Source organism: Helianthus annuus, chromosome 11 (assembly GCF_002127325.2).
Source record: "Helianthus annuus cultivar XRQ/B chromosome 11, HanXRQr2.0-SUNRISE, whole genome shotgun sequence".
Taxonomy (NCBI): Eukaryota; Viridiplantae; Streptophyta; class Magnoliopsida; order Asterales; family Asteraceae; genus Helianthus; species Helianthus annuus.
Window position 1 is genome coordinate 92,357,822 of NC_035443.2, and position 20,468 is coordinate 92,378,289.

Here is a 20,468-nt window from a genome sequence, read left to right on the forward strand (position 1 = left end):
ATGAAACACAACTGTATTAAAAATGACAAAAATATAATTGACTCAATAATAATAATAATAATAATAATAATAATAATAATGATAATAATAATAATAATAATAATAATAATAATAATAATAATATATTAATGATAAAAAAAATTAATAATAGATTTTTGATATATATTAATATTAGTATGAATATTAATAAATATAAATATAAATAAACGTATAAGTATAAATATAATAATAATAATAATAATAATAATAATAATAATAATAATAACATATTTCTTACCATTCCTTGAAGGAATGGAAAAAAAACACCTACATACCAAGGAATGAAAATTATTATATTTGGAAGGAGTTACATTCCTTTGGAATGCTTCATTCCATTACCACATGATAACCAAACATGTTTCTTTTTATTCCATTAGAATACTCCATTCCGTTCCACCTTATATTCCTTCATACCAAACGCTACCTTAGAGTGACTAATTCTAATTGTTGTTGGAGTTCGACAAAGAAAAAAAAAGGAAAAGAATTATTATTATTGGACTAAATTGTGGTCCATCAAAAGCATATCAGTCTAATAAAGTTCATGTTGACTTTAATATTGGGCCATCTTTTTATTGTTTTGTTGAAAGAGGGCTGCTCGATAATTTTTGGGGTTGGAGTTCAATGAAAAGAAGGAGGGCGGCAGAAAAAAATATAAAGGAGAGCCAATCTGGACGAAGAATCATATACGGCTGAACATTAGACGGCAGAACGTAACAAAGGGATCAAGAGCGAGATTTCAAGAGGAAGAAAGGGATTTGATTCAAGAACGAAGCCGGGTTCGAAGGATTAAAAGTTGACACATCGTTAGTCTTTATTTTTCAATTCTTTTTCGTTTAATGTTGTTTCATTCATGATTCTTGCTACTAAATATTATTGTTTTGATTATTCGAACATGATTCTTGGCTAGTTTTATCATTCCACCTAGGTGTTGATGAACTTGGAATTTTTGTTTTGACTTTTATTTGACGTTTATCGACTACGACGCGTTTTGATTTAAAATAACTTTGGTTTGTTGCTGAATATGATTATGTGTGCTAGTTCTTGGCTGTGATTATTGTTTGGTCATTGATTTTTGATGTGTTTAGAAGAAATTCACCCTAGAGATATTCTAGTCACTTATAGGTCGTTTATTCCGGGTTCTTGATCTAGAGTTTGGTTTTAGAAATAATCCAAGGTGACCAAGTTAATTAGATCAGCTAGGTTAAAGTGTGCATCCAATCTTGATGATTAGAAATACGATTTGGGATTGCTAGGTTTGTTCTAGGCGTTGTTTGATAGTTTGAACACTCGATAGCTCCGGGTTCTTCTATTTATTCGCGTTTAGTTGTTCATAGATATTTGGTGTATCAAATTGAGGTTAGCTTCACATCTAAAAGATTATTAGGGTGGTTCCCTTCTAATTCTAGTAGTTGTGGGATTCGGTGTCGATAGGTCGAATCGGTCCATCTTAGCACTTCATTACGTGTTCTGATTATTCTTCATAGTCGGTTTCTAGGAACTGGAGAGTGGGGGTCCCGCTCTGAGCTGACTAGTTACTATAGGACTTAATTATCCTTAGCGGGAAGTTGGTCGGATTAGGTATCAGATCTTTAGTCGATTGTCAATGTCATAAGTCATTACATGTTCTAAGTGATTCATTGCCTAGGTGGTTTCTCCTTCTGATTGATCTCAAACTCGTGTTCCCAGTCGTTTGGTTATCTTAGTTCGTCTTATTTAGTTTAATTTAGATATTAGTTAATTGAAAACCCCCCAAACAACAAAACAGTTAAGTACAATTAGGTTAGAGTAAGTCTAGTCATTGTCTAGTAAACGTAGTCAGTAGAGTCTCGTGGGTTCGACACTCGGACTTACTTAGGCTATACTACATTGACCGGTACACTTGCAGGTTGTGTGGTCTAGGTTTTGAGAGTCTTAGTTATAAATTTAAAACTTAGCGTGTCTAGTTTAGGTTAAAAATTAGTTAGTGTTAGTTGACCACTTTTTGCACATCTGATATAAAATGGGTTTTAGCTAGTGTTCTGAGAAGAGCTGAAAAGTTCAAAATGATTACAGGATGAAATGACTTTTTGGATGCTCATCTTTCATCGTTAGGTTTTGATAAATCTAAAGTTACTTGTTTTAAATGTAGGGAGAAAGGTCACTTCAAAAGAGAGTGCAAAAATCAAGAAAATAGTAGAGCAAAGAATCCTTTTGGAAAAGATGGTTACTATCGGAAGGCAATATTTCAGCAAATCACTCATCAACCACATCAACAGAAGGATTCACAAACTGCTCATGGAAAAATGATCGAATATGCAAACAAGAAAGCTTATTATGGCATTATTGATCAGGATGATGAGAAAGTGGCTGAAGGTTTTAGCTAGGATAAGTACATTCCAGCTGATCCAAATGTTAAAGCTTTTATCGCTCAGATTGTTCAAAAGCCAGAGTTGATGAAAGAATGGATGGTTGTGTTATCTGATGAAGATGAAAAATCTATTTCTTCAGAAGATAGTTCAACAGAAAGCAGTGATGATGATGAAGAACTTGAATAGATAAATGTTGAAAAAACTCACTTATCTTCTGACAGTTTTGAATTTTATTTTGCAGATAAACTGAAAAAACTCAAAGAGAGAAAAGCTGCAAAAGAAATGAAAGAAGTCAAGACTGTTGAGAAGATAGTTGAAGTTGAAAAGGTAGTGGAAGTAGAGAAGGTTTGTGGAGGTTGAAAGGATTGTTGAAGTTACTAAACCTTGTCTTACTTGTTTGGAATCCTGCAAACAATGTGAAGAAAAAGACGAGAGGTTTAGTGAATCAGAAAAGTTAAAAGAAAAGTTGTTGTTCGATGTCAAGAATTTAAAAGAATCATACGATGTGTTGAACAGAACAGTGAACAGTTTGCAAAAGACAAACACAGAAAGAGAAAATGCTTTGAAAATGATGAATGCAACTATGATGTCGAAGCAGAAAGAGATAAATTTTTATATTGAAGAATGTGCGAAATGGAAGCAAGAGTTGGATGGTGAAAAAGTTGAAAACGAACGAATCAGACGTTTACTGAGAAGTTATACAAGTTCTGATTAGTTAATTGACAGAATTTATCCTACTGTTGCAGGTTTTGAGGCATTTAAAGATGAAGAAAAGAAGCCAAAGACGAAAAAGGATACTGGTAAGAAACAGAGTGTCTGTTATAACAAGTGTCCGCCTCCAATTTGGGAAGGGTACTCGCCTAGAAAACCGAATGAGGAACAAGTTAAAAAGGCAGTCAATTTAAAGTTAGAGTCCGAGTTAACCGATGTATTACCAGACAACATTGACATCACATTCACAACGTCCTACACAGATCATGAGTCTGAATTAATTAAAAGAATGGTTGATCAGGTGTTGGATAAGGATGAGGAATCAGAGTCAAAGTCCGATTCCGAAAGTTCGTGTTTGTCGGAGTTCAAAATCATCGGGAAAACGGTGTATAGTAAAGAATTTTTATTGTCGAAATCAAATTTGAATGAAGAAACATTTGAAGTTGCATATACTTTGAATGATTCTGACAAATTATATTTTGATAAAGAGTTTCCAATAAGAAGTGTTCGTTTTGACATGATCAAAAAGGTTTTTAAAATGACAGAAATCAATATTTCTGAAATAAAAGATTTAAATCTTACTGAAAAACCTAAAAAATACACTTCAAGAGTTACACAACGGTTAAACAAGAAAAAAAGGTACAGTTCTGGTTCTGATTTTCAAAAGAAACCAAACTATAACGGTAATTTCAAAAAGAAAGGTCTTGGTTTTATTCCACCAGAAAACTATAAAAATGAGAAAATTTCTAAAAATACAAAATTTGTTTCAGGACCATCTACTGAGGAAGAAAAGAAGAGCTGATTCTGGAGATAATTGAATCAAGAATTTCTTGTTGCAAAGAAGAAGAATGAAGTTCAAAGAAAAGAAACCAGAACCTGTTTTAGCTACAATGAAGTTGGTCACATTGCATGGAACTGTTCCAGAGCAACTAAGACAAAACAGGGAGTTTTAGGAAAACTGAAAGAAGTTGTTGTTGATAAGACTGAACCACCAACTGAGAAATTTAAAGTGTTTAAAAATTCAACTTATGAAGTTGGTGAATGTTCAAAGAGATTTTACAGAAGAAGTGTGAAGCTTGACAACCAAAAATGGATTGTTAAGAAATCTGAAGTAAAATCTGGCGATAAATCTGATTCCATAAAATCAGAGGAGCCACAGATTGTAGAAATTGGTGAAAAATCAGTTCCGACTGTGGATGATGAGAATTTTCCACCACTTCGGACTGAAAATTTTAAAAAGAAAATTGGTAAAATTGAAATCTCAAATCAATTTTATTCTGAGAAGAATGAATTTGATGTTGAGAAAACTTTTAATGGAAATGTGAAGAAGATTTTTGGAAAGATGATCGATAGGAAGGTTTAAGGGGTTAGAGACTTTTATGCTACAAAGAAAGCAACTTACACCCCAACTGCAGATGAGTTGGTTTCACCCAAGGCTGGTCAGGCTTGTGTGAACATTTTCTTTCACTGAAAAACCTGACTTGTTGGAGATCCCAAGTTTGTAATCGTGGATCAGGAATCGGCATCTTTCTTAAATTGATTTTGTGAAATGAATCTTAAAATTTTTATATTTTACAGGTTATGCAGGAATTGCCGGAGCTTCCAGGTTGGTAAGTGCGAAGCAGGAATCGGCATCTTGATTGGTAAAATGGTTTGTGTAGATGTTTATTCTTACAAATGGATAAATGTTTTGGATATTTTTACAAGTGGTAAGAGGTTGGATTTTACAAGTGATTCGTCAAGGTCATTAGTTTGAACTTGATGTAATCCTCATATAAGTGTTTGAACGAACAAGATGATGAACCAGTCCCTACAAGTGATAAAATCAACTAAACTAATTTTCTGGAAAAATCATTTTGATTAAAACAAACTTAAGTGTTTTGAAATCATAATGAGAAAATAGTTTGTTGAAAGGGGGAGTTCTGATTGTTTATGCCTAGTGGATGGCGATTTGAAGCAATTCGATATCAGTTGTCATTTTATTTGTATAGTTTGTTTTTTTACCTTTGTTTCTACAAAGTGGGTCAAGAGCTCAGTTTGTTTTTCAAATTTCTTTAATAGTGTTTGCATTTTAGGGGGAGTAAAAATTTCAGAAAATCCAAAAACGTTAGAAAAATTTGAAAAAGCCAAAAACATGATAAAATCCAAAAACGAGTTTTGTTGTTAAAAAGAGGAAATGATAGTACATCAGTGGACTGTCACAACATGCTAAAGAATTGGAAAGTTAAAATGTGATAAACAATCTCACTGCGGATATGCCAGTAGGTTTTTACACATTTAGTAGATTGTGACGAGATATAAACCTAAATTTCAAACTTGCTTATTTCGTGGGTAACATTTCTTGGATATATAGGTAACCCCTGAAATCTTGTTTGAAAGGTCCCTCTTTCTGAGATACTAGGTCTTTATACTCAATGATATCTAGGGTATTATCCCAGGACTTCTGCTGAATGAAAATTCTGACCTAGTCCCCGGATAATACTTTCTGCAAATACTTTGAAATATAAGTTCGCTCTCAGCAAAAATGATGAAACAATAAAATTGATAATCATTGCTGTTGAAGAAAAGATCCTCTAAAGGGGAAACACCTAAAGTCGAACCGTCATCTCTCTGCTGAACGAAAGTTCTGACCTGAGCTCTCACGGTCTCGTATCTAACCCCTTACAGATATCATCTAGGTATACTCACATGTAAGACTGAATATTGGGATCTGGATACGGGAGTATATTCAAGTAGTGGGACACGCGAATAAGTTTAAGTTCTTAAGACATTAATATTGTATCTCGAAACAGTTGAACCTTGTGTGAAAATTTAAGTGGACCAATATACTGACAATCTAGGTGAATTGTTTAGAACTTAAAATGAAATGAAGCTTAACGGTGTTGATGATTTGTCTCAAAAACTGATATGATCCTCTTACACAAACTCACAAAAATATGTCTGTAAATATTTCTTTACTGCATCATTTCTTTCAAAAGCCAAAAAGTTTTTTAGTGTGTTTTAGCATAAATTTTGAAAAATTCAAAAAGATTTTCGACAACTGGTATTGGAGAGCTCATTTTCAAAATTCCAAGTGCTAAACATGATGACATTTTTGTGAAGGGGAGTTTGTTCTTAATCAAACAAATTTTAATCAAATCTACAAGTGGTTCATCAGGCTTTTCATTGATAAATCAATTAGGTTAAATTTGAGGGAGAGTCTGTGTTGGTGCATAAAATCTTTATTCTAAATTGTAAAATTTACTTTGAGGTAGAGATGGTGCAGATATCCTGAGCTGGATAAGAGCCAGGTTACAATCTTGGAACAAAGCTTTGAAAGACAGGTTCCGATACTTGAAGTTTCTGAATGAAGAATGAGAGCCAGATTACGATCCTGAAGTTGATGATGCTGATGAACTTAAGGAATGCTAGCTCATTGCTAGGGGGAGTCTGTTGGTGATGAGAGAAAGAGAAAAGCCCAAAGACCGATAAAGACTGAAGGTGCAAAGACTCGACACGAAAGACTCGTCAACATCTAAGGGGGAGTCTGTTAGTGCATGCATCTGTCGACTTTGTCTTGTATCGAGTCTTAGACTAGATATGTTAGATCAGGGCATGTTGTACGAGAGAATAGCAGAATTAGGTGTCATTTAGGCTGATTCCGCTTGAAATGATACTTAGTCATTTCAAGCGAAATCATAATTTTTAATTCAGCTTGAGTATGTAATGTAGAGATTTCGCTTGAGTTGCTGGTTTCTCTTGAGCTTGTTCAAGCGAAATCAGAACACTATATATAGGTCAATTGTCTCTCAAGCGAAAGTAGTCTGATCAGTTGTGAACTTGGATACCGAGGTGCTGCCGGTTTTCCTTTTGCGGGTAATCTTTTATATATCAATCAGAAGTGAGTTTAAAGTGAATTGCTAGTTGTTTCTAAATCAGTTTCTTAGTTTTCGCCTCTGAAACTGATAAAAACTCCTCTGAACGACTCGTTTGGGTCTGTACACGATCCTACAGACTCCTTGGTGGTCTAATTAAAGAAATCATTTGTTGATCTAATTAAAAGGACCCTATGGTAGTCATGTCACACTCATCACAGGTTTGACTTTCTTCCCCTTCACATTATAAAACAAACTGTGCGGACTGTGCAAGGAATTACGTAATTATGGATGCATACATAATTATGTAATTCGGTGCACAGAAACCACAACAAGTTTTGTCATGTGTCTAGAGTTGACTCAATTCATTTCCATTTCTGAAGAATACCCATTGAGGAAAATGACTCATTCCGTTCATTTTCGTTTCTGAGAATATCCATCGAGGGAAATGAATATCCTTGATTCTTCCTTCATTTCCATTTCTGAAGAATACCCATTGAGGAAAATGACTCATTCCGTTCATTTTCGTTTCTGAAGAATATCCATCGAGGGAAATGAATATCCTTCCTTTTTCCTTCATTACCATTTCGGAAGAATACCCATTGAGGAAAATGACTCATTCCGTTCATTTTCGTTTCTGAAAAATGTCCGTTGAGAGAAATAACAGGATTATGCCTTGCATATCTTTGATGGGTTATTCTACGCAAATAGATAAAAAACCCTAGATTCCATGCAAGACAATTATTTAACACAGCGTCACAGACAGACTCCTACGAATAAATTTCTGGACGAAATTTCCTAAAGTAGGGGAGACTGTGACACATGTGCCTTTGCGACCATCAAACAAATACCAAATTTATGAAATATTGTGTTTCATACTTGGGATTTGTAAAAAATACGTGTATCGTTTGCACATATCAATTCATGTTCGATTTCAAGCTTTAAATCGCTTTCTAGAAGGTTGTACGCGCACTGATGCGTAAATATAACCAGTTTAATGCAACGAACACTCTGGAATAGTAAAATAGGCTTAACATACCTTAAATAACCTTTACATAACATAGAAATAAGTTTTGGAGGGTTTGGTGGGGCGAAATCAAGTTTATTCGCTTACAGGGACTAATTTCGACAAACAGCGAAAGTATGCCGATTTGTACTGTAACGAACATTCCGGAACTTGATCATAAGATAAATATGCCCTAAATATCCTTTACATAGCTTAGAAATAGGCTTTGAGATGTTTGGTGCGCAAAAAGAAACTTTCTTGATCAATAGGGACTAAAAGCGTCAAAAAGTGTATAAGTTTGCATTTTCGCCCATATCTTACGTTCTGAATATATTCGGATATCCAAAAATTTATGTAATCATTAAAATATTTTATTTTAGTGATTGGCATGATAAAATTCCATTCGTCGCGTAATTTGGATTGCTTTTCGCATCCGTTCGTGTTTCGTCGTAATTAACCGAACAACGCAACCGTACGACCAAATGAACCGACATCCGAGATATTTTTGAGCACATTCCAAGTCCTCTATACTTTAACTTCATTTTAGAGCCATGAAATGAGGTTAACGGGGCTTAAACGTGTCAAAAATGCATGAAAATCAAGTTTGGATACACAGGGGCATGTTCTGCCAATTGCTGAAACTTACTGCCAGCAAACAAGCACCATACGGTCCGTATGGGGACCAATACGGTCCGTAAGCTACCTTCAGACCAGCAGAATGCAGAAACAATGAACCTGGTCCAATTCAGCTCATTTGATGGTTTTCAATCCCTAATTTCTGATACTATGGATTGGTATTTGAGTGCCTATTGTATTCTAAACCATGGGCCCAAATGTAAGGCCAAGATGGAAGCTCAAAGTTCGAGAAACGATCCTAACGGTTTACCGAAATTTATAAATACCCATCACCTCATTCCATTTCCTGCACATTTGGTTATGAGATTTCTCTAAGTTGATGTGAATATTCACTTCATACCTGAGAATACTTGGAATCAAACCTTCTTGGACCTTTTGTAAGTCTTCTTTCGTTCTTTTATCGCTTTTTGAGCACGAAAGTCAAACTGTGTTTGACTTTCTACATTGACCAGTTTATGGTCAACATGAAGTTCGTTTGAACTTCACAACGTGAGCGTAATCACGATGGTTATAGTCCCTAGTGACTCCTACTGATTACCACGTTGATTAGGTGTAGTGACGAGTCATAGTTTCGGCCAAAATGCGTATTTAAGCGTATTTTGTAACCAAACTATTCTTGGGTATCAAAACCGTTTGTTTTGATATCTAACTTGTTTTCAAACTTTTGTTAAACATGTTTAGCTCGTCACTTTTAGATTAGTGCTTATGTAGAGTCGTAAGTCAAGCGGTCTAAACAACCGCTTAGACTTTCGAACTAGACCCGTTTGGTCGATCATTAGGATCCGACCAAACATGTTTTGTGACCATAGTTGTATAGGGAATGACCTTCCGAGGTTATACCTTATGGTCCCTTCGTTTATGTAGTTATATGATAGGTAGTTTATATGCCTTAGGAAAATGACCAAAATCCCCTTTTTATGCATAATTGATATTTAAGCATATGTAACCCAAAATCTTGTCACTTAACTGATTATGCAACATAACTAAACATGTTTAGGCATATAATACTTGTCATAGGACTAGTTAGGCGTTCCGAACGCGTTTTACGCGAATGACGCGTTAAAGTAGCATAAGCTACCTAAACGGGTCGTAATGGGTCGTAAGCACCTAGGTTAGGTTTCACTTTAGTATGTAGGCTTTGTTAGACCATATCATATGAGTTCCAATACTCATTTGGTTTACGAAACCTCATACTATCCGATCTTCCGATTTAGGTCCGTTTATTAACTTAGTTACCTATATTAGGTGTCGTTTGATTTCCGTGATCCCTCTAGCTTTGCTTGGTAGTTATTCAAGACTTCTAAGCATCCTCAAGTGAGTACATAGTCCCCTATTTTACTGTTTTCAAACTGTTTTGGGGTAGAACACATGTGCCTACTTGTTATTTTCATGCTTTCCATGTTTTCATATCATATACTTGCTATGTTCATTAGTACACTATTAGTACATGATTTCATTATGTTTTGCTGTGTATGTTCACTTAACATGCTAGCCCATTGTTTTACATTTTGAACTGTTCGAACCATTTGTAACCATTTGATGTATGTGAACCATTGGTAATCATTTGATGTATGTGAACCATTGGTAATCATTTGATTGATGTGAACCATTTGTAACCATTTGATATATGTGAACCATTTGTAACCATTTGATATATGTGAACCATTTGTAACCATTTGATATATGTGAACCATTTGTAACTGTTTGAACCGTTAGGTTAGGGAAGTGATTAGGTAACGGGGCGGGTGTAATGTGTTAAAAGCATGGTGGATACGCCGCTGGTACTTCCTATATATAAGTACTTTTAACACATTATATATCATGCGTTATCTAGATCACTTGGGTAAACGATTTTGAAACGATGTCACACAATGATGTTTTCTGAATAATATAAACCATACGAGTTTTATTAACGAGTTTCTACGAGATATTTTACAAATCATATCCAACTTGATTTGAGTTGGTTAATTATGTCGCAATATTATACTTTTCAAAATAAGGTTTTTAAATAAGTATTGCAACATGTAAAACGAGCCATGAATCTGACACTCACATAAAACCTATGTACTCGCCGGCATTTTTATGCTGATGTATTTTCACATGTGTTTCAGGTACCATAGTTGGTGATGTTTGATGATGATATCTGTGTACGCTCACATAGGAATGGATGAGGCCTTAGTGACTTAATAACAATGAAAGTCTATTTGTTCATGTTTTGTTTCTAATTCCAATGTAATGTAATACATTTAATTTAATAAAACGAAACTGTTTAATCCATGGTTGTGAAACAATGATTCTGTTACAACACTCCCCGACGTTTTCGCCACGTTGACATAGCATGCCCAGTTCGACCACACCTGGCGCACTTCGTGAGTCTTCCTCTCAGAACCCCTCATGCCATCCCTGGCATTATCCTTTCTAGAACTGCTAGAACTTGCTACATACGCCTTCCCCGAACTGCGTTTCCTGTCACGCTTTACATCGGTTTCCTTCCTCGGGCTCTCGAAGATGTGTTTCTTCGAATCTCCTGACTTAGACTCAGAACGCTCCGACCGTTCAGATTTCACGTCTTCATTGGCCTTGCCCGATGACTTCCCGGTTTCGTCCTTCTTATTAAAGCTACCTTTGCGAGCAGCATAATCCGCTAACGATTTCGCCAATGTAGTAGCTTCTAGGTAGGTAGTGGGTTTCGTTGATGTGACCATGCTGCGAATTCGTGGCGATAGCCCCCAAATGTACCTCTCTACCTTTCAGGAGTAACCATCCGTGGAACTAACCTTGACAAATCATTAAAACGAGAAGTGTAAGCTCTGGCATTCAGACCTTCCATGTTTAGGTTCCAGAAGTCAGTCTTGATCTTCTGTATCTCACTACGCGGGCAGTATTTCTTTAGGAGCAACTTTTTAAGTTCATTCCAGGTTAGACTATAGGCAGCGTCTTCACCTAAAATTTGAACTTGGGAGTTCCACCAGGATAGTGCTTCATCAAGAAAAGAACAAGAAGCATACGTAACCCGTTGATCAGCAGCACAACCACTGATTGCCATGATGGATTCCATCTTCTCAATCCATCTGGTGATATCTAAAGGTCCTTCGGCACCGGTAAATGATCGTGGGTTACAGCCCTGTAATGTTTTATAAGTACATCCGTGCACTGTTCATAAGGTTAATAAAAATCAGGAATACGTTCCAATTATATCATAACACATGAACTACTAAAACTTTTTGATCATTATTTTACCTGGAGGGTTTCCAATCTGTGCCCCACCAAAACCACACCCATGAGCACCATGTCCACGTCCCTGGCCATCATTCTGGTTAGCATCACGCTGTTCCATGGCAGTATTAACGTGTTAGGCTATGAGTTGTGCCAACTCTTCCGGTGTGGTAGGTAATCCAGAACCCTGTCTTGCTTTTGGCGGCATTTCGTCGTTTCTATTATTACAACAATAATAATCAACATAAGACGAAATCCCAAAAATAATTCAATCATTAAATGCTAGTGGACCAAACATTGCGCATGCATAATATCCACATATTAATGAGAACAATTTTTAAACCAAAAGTAATCCAACTGATATTCATCATAGAAATTAATAAACTTGTTTTTAGTACACACTAACCACCTTTGGCATGTCTACGTCAACGCCGAAAACAAGTTCAAACAAAATTTCTACATAATATCCCAAAAATCTGGCATGCAGACCCCAAACAAAGTGTATCAAAAGTAACAGACATAACAACCAACAAAAATAAACAACAACAAGCATCAACGCTTCAAACCCAGGAAATCCAACATCCTCCTGACAAGCTCCTCCAGATCCACTATCCTCCAGTGCATTTGGTCCATCGCACTGTCATCTAAATCCTTCAATTCATCATACCAATCCATCTGACCCTCAAGATCCTTCATCTTACCCCTAGCTGAGTCCAGATCTCCGCGCAGAGTGGCAAACTGTCGATCACAATGGCAACATCGGTCTATCCAAACCCTTTTCTGCTTCTTGGAAGCAGATGCCGTCTCAGCATGTGACGTAGATGCGATCTCTCCAACAGGCCTAGTTCTCTTCCTACGTCAATAATAAACCAAAAGAGGCGTAGTAGGAGTGCGTGACTCAATCACTGGTAAAGATGACTCAGAAGAAACAGGTGGAGGGATCTCAACGATAGGCTCGATCACAGCAGCAGATGGGACGACTGATGGCTCTAACGGTTGAGCCGTGACAATAGTGGCATCCACCACTGGTGCGATACTGAGAGATCCTCCGATCATAGGGACACTTCTAATCACGTCATCGATAACTGGTACAGTGCCTGATGACTGTCCCGTCTCATGAATCGAGGTAGGAACATCATCGTCATTGTCTATCCACCCGTTGCTAGTGAAAGCATATCGGGGGTCTACCTGGCTGGCAAAAGCAGCAGGATTGACATGTAATGACAAAGCGAACTCGGCCATACCAACCATCTGTGGAGTCGTGAAAGGTATCTCTGGTAGAATGGATCTGGGCGAAGTCTCGAAATCTGGCTCGCTACCTGAGTTATGGATCTCGATGACCTTGTGCTCGTGGGACATCTGTGACACATATATAACCGTACAAGTAAGTGCGTGATCAAATGAATAATAACACATAAGGCCCAAATAAACAGAAAATCACGTATGCACATAAACACACAATGGTTCTCATACATGATAAAATTTTTTCATGTTTATTTAAAAATTTTGGCTTTGCGAATTTTGGACTTAAATCTCAAAATTCTTTGGTTGAAGTCTAGAGTTTTCCCCGAAAACTTCTAGTTCGCTAACAACCATTGGCTCTGATACCAACTTCTGTCACACCCCAAAAACGTCGCAACGGAATATAAAACGTAGTGGTTATGAAAGTTGGTGCCCATTTATATCTTACTGAACGATGCATTTAATTGTTGGATATATTAAGTTGTTTAAAACATAGATTTTTAAACATAAGTCTTAAAGTTCATCACAACCACACCATAGTTAAGTTGGCTTTATCCTTACGGATCTTATTACATTTGTCCCAAATTGTTTTAAAAGTTTGTCCAACACATTAAGAAAACAAACATGCATCAACAACCACAAGATACGCCATAATTCCCGAAGGCGAACTCAAGTACCTGAAGAACACGTTAAAATCAAGTGTCAACACAAAGGAAGGTGAGTTCACATATTCAAATTTAAATAATTTGATCCCAAGGAAAAACTTTCTAATTATGTGTTTATTATCAAAACATCCATATAATTTACGAAAGTCAGTTTATATCTTTCATAAAAATCCAAGAGTCAGCCGTCGCAAGCGTTTCTCAAAAACCTTCGAACAAAGAATCTTCCCAAGTTTACATATTAAATTATACCATCAAATGTTCGGATTCGTAAGTTAGCTAGACATTACGAACTATATATTTACAATGGAGGTATAATCAATTCTAGATAGTAAATAGAATATCAATTCGTCATTTGACTTGACACGGAGCGACCGGTCAGGACAGGGTTGTCAACCCGATAGATCTACCAACAATTCCTCGCGTGCAATACTTAAATGATTAAATGACATCACTTGCGCATGGCCCATATCGAGGCCATCTATGATGCCTGCCTCACGTACAATATATATATATATATATATATATATATATAGAGAGAGAGAGAGAGAGAAAGGTTAACGTACAAAACTGCTTAACGTACGCGATGAAAAACAACATGCGTGATTAAGTTTATAACGTGCGTGATTATATATTTGATCAAAATCCCATGCGTGATTACACACATGTACGCGTGATTATATCCAAGTTGCTGAAAGCGTGATTAGGTTTTATCAGTTTTGTACGTGCGTGATTTTCATATTAACATGCGTAAATTTGTCGCGTACGTTAACGTACGTTAAGCCGTGAAGTACATTATACTTATTCTATATATATATAGGGGACCGCTAAAATGAAAACCACCTCCAGTTGTAAGAACCATGAGAACTTTTTGATTCGGGGCGAGTTGGACCAAAATTTTTTTTCATAAACGTAGATGCGTGTATTATAAACACATTTTTAAAAAAAATTCAAAAAAAAAAATGTCGTGTGTGTAGTTTTGAGCACCACAAGTTTGTGTTTACGGGCACCAAAATTTACGGTGCCCGTAAACACAAACTTGTGGTGCTTAAAACTACACACACCACATTTTTTTTTTGAATTTTTTTTTTTACAAATGTGTTTATAATACACGCATCTACGTTTATGAAAAAAATTTTGGTCCAACTCGCCCCGTACGGTGTAGTTCTCATGGCTCTTACAACTGGAGGTGGTTTTCATTTTAGCGGTCCCCTATATATATATATATATATATATATATATATATATATCCTACTAATATGACAAATTTAATATAAACCATTGTACGAATTTACTGAAATCCCTAGGAACAAGTAAATTCGTGCCAACTACACGGTCGTTTTCTCTGAAACACCGTACAAATCCCCGTTTTCCCCGAAACATACATATTTATCAAAACCGTTTCTCCACGAAACATATATTTTCACCAAAAACCGTTTCATCCCGAAACATATATTCTCCAAAACCATTTCATCCGAAACATATATTTAACAAATCTATATATTTTCAATGAAAATATATAATTTATATCAAAAGGTATATTTTATTCCAAAAATATTATTAAACCCTTTTAGGCGTGTTCTTCCCCCAAAACATATACAAAACAGTAAAAAGAGGGGGTTTACTGAAACTCACCTTTGGGTGCGTATTTTTAAATAGCGCAATCCCAAAAATTGATTTCTACACGTCCTATTATGCGTAGGAACAATTTTATCAATCAATACATCACAAAAATTCCTAAGTTTCTCCCTATCTTAGAATTTTCACATAACTTTGAGATTTTCTCAGAAAGTTATTATTTTAGATTATGTTGACACGTTTATATATATATATATATATATATATATATATATATATATATATATATATATATATATATATATATATATATATATATATATATATATATATATATATACTAGTCGTTTACCCGCGCGATGCGGCGGGAAATATATAATTTAGGTTGGTGAGTTTAGGGCTATGTAAGAGGATGTAGTTTCCGATGTGGCGTTCGACGACGATGGTGGCAGTGTAGCAGAACGTGAGGGTCGGTTGTGGCCTTCTTCAGCGGCGGAGAATCAGCGGTGTGCGGCGATTGGTGGTTTTGTGATGGCGTTTGGTGGTTACTGTGCGACGGCCGGTTACCGGCTTCAGAAAAAAACAAAGAAAATTGTGTGAGGCCTTCGACAGTGGCGAAGCTTGACGTTTTTGACCCGGGGGGGGAATGTATATAGCCAAACCCTTCTAATACGAATACCCTATCATCTAATTGATAAAAAAGAACAAAAAAATTAATTTAAATGCCCAAACACCTAAAACCCTTTCCACACTCACATCAGTTTGATGATGCGTTTGATTAGATAAGATCGCACCTCTCATTTCTTTACAGAGAACTATCTTGTTAAAAAACAAATGGATTAAACATTAATCATTAAAGTGTACACTAACACCATTTGGCTACACCTAATCAAAATACATAGACTTATTAAGAAGCATGGTTGTTTTGCATATGTAATGCCAATAGCAGGCCGTTTGACTTTTGGATCCCCTTTGACCCAAGCTATTGATTAATTGGAGGTTCAGCATGAATAGGATACTCGTTTACTTGAAACTTGAAACCCAACATGAATTCGAAGCCACCCGAACCTAAATTAGAGAATATACTTTTATATTGTCATGAATCTCATATTTCCTCTTGCGTTGGGTTTTTGTTTGGCTAGATAGGATGCATTTTTTTAGGTAAACACACCCAAATTAGTTTAGAAATGTGGTCAATGTATGGAGTGAGAAAAAAATCACGTTTTGTAAAGTGCATCTCATTTCTAGTAATGGATTTTAGTATGGTCTATCAACTTTATCCAATTTCTGATGATTCTCAAGCGGCCCATGAACGCATTCATTATTAAAGTACGTGAGCTACGACAATTATTTCATTGTGTTATGGTCATTGACAACAACCGTATAGACTTAATTTTATGTAGACCATGACTACTCACTTCTTAAGAGACAAATTTGAAGTTAAAAATCAAATTGATCCCTTCATTAAGATTCCTTCAAAATTGTAACAATTTACTTGGACTCATTTAACGACTTTTATATAATATTATCACTTACATATAGTCATTTAAATCTAAGAAAAGTTAAAATTTTGTAATATTATCAATCACATATAGTCATAGAGATGTTGTGAATAAAAAAATATAATTAGAATAAATGCACTAACATAAATTTAAAAGAAAGATATTAGAATTATGTATCGGGTACATCCGGGTACAATTGGTTCTAGTTCTAGGTATAATTGTTTCCGATTCCGGTTCCAGGTATTGAGATCAAAATACATACTCTATCTACTCTACGGGTAGGGTCGGTTCCGGGTATTAAAAAAACCGGTTCCAGGTTTTTTTACCGGGTCCGGTTCCAGCTACAATATTTTTGTACACCTCTATCTTGGAGAATAATCCAAACATACTAATGAACACACGTTTTAAATAATAATGAAACATTACTACAATAATATAAATAATAATGCGTTCTGTACCGTGATGTGGAGTGGTAGGAGATTCAAGTTCTTTTATAGACTGGAATGTGATGTGGAGTGGTGGGAGATTCAACTTGTTTTATAGACTGGAATGTGATGTGGAGTGGTGGAAGATTCAACTTGTTTTATAAGCTAGACTGTGATGTAGAGGGAAATTCAAGTTTTTTTTCTAGAGCTCCCTCCAGTTTGACCATTCACTGTCTGCTTGACACCTTTAAAGCGAACATAAAAAACAAAACTGATAGGTTAAATCAGTAAGAGGACAACAGTAAATAAACAAAAGATTCTCCGACTTACTCACAGTTGTTATAATTACTCTGTTACTCAAAAGAGTAACTGAAAGTTAGATTGTAACTAAAACGTTAGGTATTGAAATGGTTAAAATAAAATGAAGTTAATTCTAGTTTTTGTACTTTTAATATCCAACACATATTTTTACTGATATCCAGCAATATACCATTAAGATCATTTGCATACATGTAAGGAAATGTTGGCATCCCTAATAACATTTACAAAACTACCAAAATATCAGTTGAATAAAATGAAGAAGAATTCAGGATATTAACAAAGCTATTTCAGTTTAAAAGGAGTTAAGATAACAACTTTGATCAGATAACAACTTTGATTGAATTAAAAAGGTTAAATCAGTAAAAGTTGTTTCAAGCAATTGTGGCAGATCAGATAACAACTTTGATTGAATTAAAAAGGTTATTTGATTGATTTGGTTATTGTTTTAAAGAATAAAACACAAACCTTTGGGACTCCATGATACACATCATCACCATCCGGGCTGTTAATAATGACTCATTGCCTCGGATTCTTCGGATCATACTCAAGAAGTGACTGCTCAAGCAGATGACGATAAAAATAACAAGAAAAAGAAATATACATAAGAAAATAGGGAAATTAAAGAATGCGTTCAAACCGACCTGAGCAGCATATCCGAACGAAATAAAGTTAAGAGCGTTTACAAAGGCGAAAAATAGAATACATGTGAAGAGATTAGATAAAATCAATACGCTGTGTAATTAAGAAAAACAAATAGTAAGATGCAACTAAGCAATCTTCAGCAAGATGACCAGCCTTTTTACATTTCACACTAAAATAACAGACATATAGTAGTATATTTTGGATTAAATAAAGCAGTGGGACACATTATGCAAATATGCAATAGTGTTTAACAACATGTGTTTGTCTAAGCTTTGTTAGTGTTGTTTCTGAGAGCATGAACCGATTTGTGTTCCAAAACATGTCAACAGAATTGTTTCATGTAAACTAACTGACAACTGAATGTACCATTCATAAGTAGATAGGCTGGATCTCCTTGTTGACCAGCGATGACGGTTGAAATCCCAAGTGTCTCCTCCACTTTCAAAAACTTGTAATGGGACTTTAGGGCCACATGACGCTTCAACTATACTTCGGTTGCTTCGAGGCCCCTACGAAATACAGTAAAATGTCATTAAGAATTAAAAAAAAGGTCAGAGACAAATGTCAATACCTGAGAAAGCTTAAGATTCTCTAAAAGCTCAGTTTTGCAATCCATGCTGCAGATATCGTCATCGGTCTGCAAAACAATCAAGAGGAATAAAAAATTAAATAAAAAGCTATTAGCTGTGATACCACATGTATATAGTTACCATTTGACACTCTTTAAAGATGTATAAAATACTCGAAACAACCTAGTCACCAAGAGATGGCTTAAATTGCAATCTAGTAAATAGAAACATCTGAACACTAAAAACGTTGCACATTGCTGTTCATGAGATCCTCATTTTCAAATTTTATAACTTATGTGAAGCAAAAAAGGCTTATAAATGTCTATGAACTGTAAAATGGAGAGCAAATTTACAAAACAGAATAGAATAATGAATCAAACATTCAAACTTGATATGTGCATATGGTCTCGCCTTCATTTCCTTCCAAAAGTTGTACTCCACCACAAGATTGAGATGGTCAACAAGGTTGTAATAGTATTTTATGAATGACCAAATTGAAACATTAGTAAATAAACAAATTATATAAACTTCACTTCATCTAAACAAAAAACACACTATCAGCCACCCAAAAAAACCAAACTTAATTCTCAACTCAGCAGACTATATAAAAGATTATCGAATATTAGAGGCCCAATTCATTAACATTTTCACAAACTTGCAAACTTTCACAACAAAAACCATACCAACAGTGATTAAAGGAGATATACTTACATGGTCACATCATCAGCTCCACTATATCAGCCGAAAAAATCAAACTAAATCCACACTTCTAGTGACTAAAATAGAAATTAAACTACACGAAGTAATTGTTCTCACTATAAAATAACTTCACTGTCTTCCCGACGGGCTTGCCATGAGCTGGACCGATCATAATTCCACTTTGGGAGCTTCTTTAGACATCCACCAGACCTGCAAATGTTTAAAGCCCACAAAAAAAAAAAAAAAAAACAAATAAACTTAAATAGTTTGAGCATAAATCAATAACTAAAACTCAAATATTAAGCTTAAAAAAACATGAAGCACTATCGACCCGTAATGCCTTGTTCAAGAAGCTTTTGGGCCACAAGGTGATGAGAATTATTAAAATAAAATTGATATAAACACTTGAAAAGCTGAAAGTAAGCAATAACACAAAAGTAGACCAGAATTACTACCATGGTTGAATAACGACACAAGTTGCTGGATTGCCCTCTTTTTTCTGATGTGGCCATGGAAGGCATAAACATGTTGAAGGCGCCTTTTGAACTCACCAATGCTGGAAGTACAAATAACTATAGTCATCGGCATAGCAAGACGCACCCTCTAATGGATAAAGCCAACTCATGGAGCTGTAGATGCATAATCACCAGTCAGTCAATATGATACTGCAAAACAGGTTCGAATTAAACCTCGATTCATTTATCTAACCAAGAAAGACAAAGTGAAAATATAATCTTGGATTTAAAGAGATGATGACTTACTTGATACCCAGATCAATATGTTCTTGAATACCGAATCAAAACTGGTCATATGGTGTGACACAAAACAAAAGTAATGTTATTGAGTTTTAAATAAAGTGATTTAAGAGGTTATATGCGTTATTAGAGACCAACTCATACGTAAAGGAACTGAAAATTCCACCTTTTAATAATAAATAACAGAATTTCCTCAACTTGAAAGTAATGTCTTCATTTGAAAAAAATAAACCAAAATAGATTACACCAAACAGTAAACAAAG

At 35.3% G+C, this 20,468-nt stretch overlaps 3 long non-coding RNA genes across 3 annotated transcripts; all 3 read right to left on the minus strand.

The window, feature by feature from the left end:
• Positions 1-13,533: 13,533 nt before the first annotated feature.
• Positions 13,534-17,458, minus strand: LOC118483829. The gene is made up of 2 exons (XR_004871787.1): positions 17,253-17,458; positions 13,534-13,729 (listed from the first exon to the last, which is right to left on the minus strand). It is a non-coding gene; the product is annotated as an uncharacterized LOC118483829 (long non-coding RNA).
• Positions 17,459-18,312: 854 nt separating this feature from the next.
• On the minus strand, positions 18,313-18,821 carry LOC110888455. The gene is made up of 3 exons (XR_004871788.1): positions 18,754-18,821; positions 18,549-18,691; positions 18,313-18,351 (listed from the first exon to the last, which is right to left on the minus strand). It is a non-coding gene; the product is annotated as an uncharacterized LOC110888455 (long non-coding RNA).
• Positions 18,822-19,609: 788 nt separating this feature from the next.
• On the minus strand, positions 19,610-20,360 carry LOC110892150. Its single transcript, XR_002565869.2, has 3 exons — positions 20,212-20,360; positions 19,906-20,115; positions 19,610-19,660 (listed from the first exon to the last, which is right to left on the minus strand). It is a non-coding gene; the product is annotated as an uncharacterized LOC110892150 (long non-coding RNA).
• Positions 20,361-20,468: the final 108 nt, after the last annotated feature.